The 3,027-nt window shown below is 36.7% G+C and overlaps 1 pseudogene; it reads left to right on the top strand.

Annotated features, from left to right (window-relative positions):
- Nucleotides 1–338: 338 nt before the first annotated feature.
- LOC105525426 lies at nt 339–1,600 on the top strand (annotated as a pseudogene).
- Nucleotides 1,601–3,027: the final 1,427 nt, after the last annotated feature.

The raw sequence follows: 3,027 nt of genomic DNA, 5'->3' as shown, positions 1-3,027 counted from the left end.
CAAGGAGCTCAAACAAGTCTATAGGAAAAAGTCTAATAATGTGATAAAAAATGGGCAAAAGATTTGAATAGACATTTCTCAAAAGAAGATGCATGAATGGCAAACAGGCATATGAAAAGGTGCTCAACATCATGATTATCAGACAAATGCAAATCAAAAGTACAATGAGATATCATCTAATCCCAGTTAAAACGGATTATATCCAAAAGACAAGCAATAGCAAACGCAGGCGAGGGTGTGGAGAAAAGGGAACTCTTGTACACTGTTGGTGGCAATGAAATTAGTGCAGCCACTATGGAGAACAGTTTGGAGGTCCCTCAAACAACTAAAAAGAGAGGGAAATGTCGACTGTGCTGGTGGGAATAGACATGCCTGCAGTGAAGAAGCAGAAGCTGAGCAGTGACGAGACCAGCAACTCTCACCTCTCTGGAGAGGAGAAAGATGGCGCTGACAGTAGAAAGTGGTACAATCACTGAACACCCTGATACACCTATAAACATGCCAAATGCACCTGGAAGGCAAAGTTGGGGAAAGGGAAAATGGAAGTCAAAGAAATGCAAATATGCTTTCAAATGTGTAAATAGTCTCAAGGAAGATCATAACCAACCACTGTTTGGAGTTCAACTTAATTGGCACAGTAAAGAAGAAGATCCATTACTATTAGGAACTGTAGGAAGCGACAGAGTTACCTTGTGTGAATGTCGTTGACAAGGAGAAATTTGGTTGTTGCCATCTTACATGGATGCTGATGCTGATGAAAACTTTTACACTTGTGCATGGACCTATGATAGCAATAGAAGCATAACTGGGATGATTAATCCCATAACAATGCAGTGTAAAAAGCACTATGTTGGCCGCAGAAATGCTATCAATGAGCTGAAATTCCACCCTAGAGATCCAAATCTACTCTTGTCAGTAAGTAAAGATCATGCTTTATGATTATGGAATATCCAAATGGACACACTGGTGGCAATATTTGGAAGCACAGAAGGGCACAGAGTTGAAGTTCTAAGCCCTGGTTGTGATCTTTTGGGTGAAAAAATAAAGTCCTGTAGTATGGATCACTCAAACTTTGGTGGATCGATTCAAAGAGAATGATGAATTCAATTAAGAAATCTTATGATTATAACCCAAATAAAACTTCCAGGCCATTTAATTATCAAAAATCAATTTTCTGATTTTTCTATCAGAGACATACATAGGAATTATGTTGATTGTGTGTGGTGGTTAGGTGATTTGATACTTACTAAGTCTTGTGAAAATGCAGTTGTGTTGGAAACCTGGCAAAATGGAAGGTGATATAGATACAATTCAACGTGGCGAGTCTAATGTGACTATTCTTGGGTGATTTGATTGTAGCCAGTGTGATATTTGGTACATGAGATTTTCCATGAATTTCTGGCAAAAGATGCTTACACTGGGCAATCAAGTTGGAAAACTTTATGTTTGAAATTCAGAAGTATAAGATCCTCATAAAGCCAAATGTACAACACTAACTCATCATAAATGTGATGCTGCTATTTAACAAACCAGTTTTAGCAGGGATAGCAGCATTCTTATAGTTGTTTGTGATGATGCCAGTATTTGGCGCTGGGTTTAACTTTGATAAAATACTTTCACCTAATCAAAATTGGAGTGTATTGTCTGTGTAAAATAGAATTGATGTAGTTTGCTAGTAAGGGCACATAGAGCATTTAGAATTGTCTTTCGGCATTCAATCAGGTTGAGCTGAATGTAGTGATGTTTACACTGTTTACATTCTTTGTACTGTCTTCCTGCTCAGATTCTACTGCTTTCTAATAAAAATCTGTTTTTGTAAAGCTGTGTGTTACTTTTGTTATTTTCATTGTGATGAAAAAAAGTTGAAAGTGTCACTATAAAGCAACCACACAAACAAGCCAACATCATAACCAGCTAACAACAAAATGACAAAATCAAATCCACACATATCAATACTAACCTTGAATGTAAATGAAATAAATGCCTCACTTAGAAGGAACAGAGTGGCAAACTGGATTAAAAACAAACCAACCAACAAACAAACAAACACAAGACCCAGTGCTATGCTATCTTCAAAAAACCCATTTCACATGTTATGACACCCAGGGGCTCAAAATAAAGGGATGGAGGAACATCTACCTAGCAAATGGAAAACAGAAAAAAGCAGGGATTGCGATCTTAATTTCAGACAAAACAGACTTCAAACCAACAAAGATCAAAGAAGGGCATTACATAATGGTAAAGGGTTTGATTCAACACAGAGACATAACTATCTTAAAAATATATTATATATGCACCCAACACAGGAGAACCCAGATTTATAAAGCAGGTTCTTAGAGATGTACAAAGAAACATAGACTCCCACTCAATAATAATGGGAGACTTCAACACTCCAGTTACAGTATTAGACAGATCACTGAGGCAAAAAAAAAAAAAAAAAAACCCAAAGATATTCAGGACCTGAACTCAATCTTGGACCAAGTGAATCTGATAGACCTCTATAGAACTCTCCACCCCAAAACAACAGAATATACATTCTTCTCATCACCACATGGTACATACTGTAAAATTAACCACATAATTTGACGTAAAACAATCCTCAGCAAATGCAAAAGAACTGAAATAATAGCAAATACATGCTCAGACCACAGTACAATAAAAATGGAAGCCAAGACTAAGAAAATCACTCAAAACATACAATTACATGGAAATTAAACAACATGGTTCTGAAGGACTTTTGGGTAAATAATGAAATTAAGGCAGAAATCAAGAAGTTCTTTGAAACTAATGAGAACAAAGAGACAATGTACCAGAATCTCTGAGGTGCCGCAGAACCAGTGTTAAAAGGGAAATTTTTAGCACTAAATGCCCACATCAAAAAACTATTAGAAAGACCTCAAATTAACAATCTAACATCACAACCAAGAGAACTATAGAACCAAGAGCAAACCACAAAGCTAGCAGAAGACAAGAAATAACCAAGATCAGAGTAGAACTGAAGGAAATAGAGACACAAAGAAACCTCCA

The sequence above is a fragment of the Colobus angolensis genome, unplaced genomic scaffold, assembly GCF_000951035.1.
Source record: "Colobus angolensis palliatus isolate OR3802 unplaced genomic scaffold, Cang.pa_1.0 Scaffold532, whole genome shotgun sequence".
Classification (NCBI taxonomy): Eukaryota; Metazoa; Chordata; class Mammalia; order Primates; family Cercopithecidae; genus Colobus; species Colobus angolensis.
The sequence above is the reverse complement of the archived record's forward strand: the minus strand, read 5'-3'. Positions and strand labels throughout refer to the sequence as shown.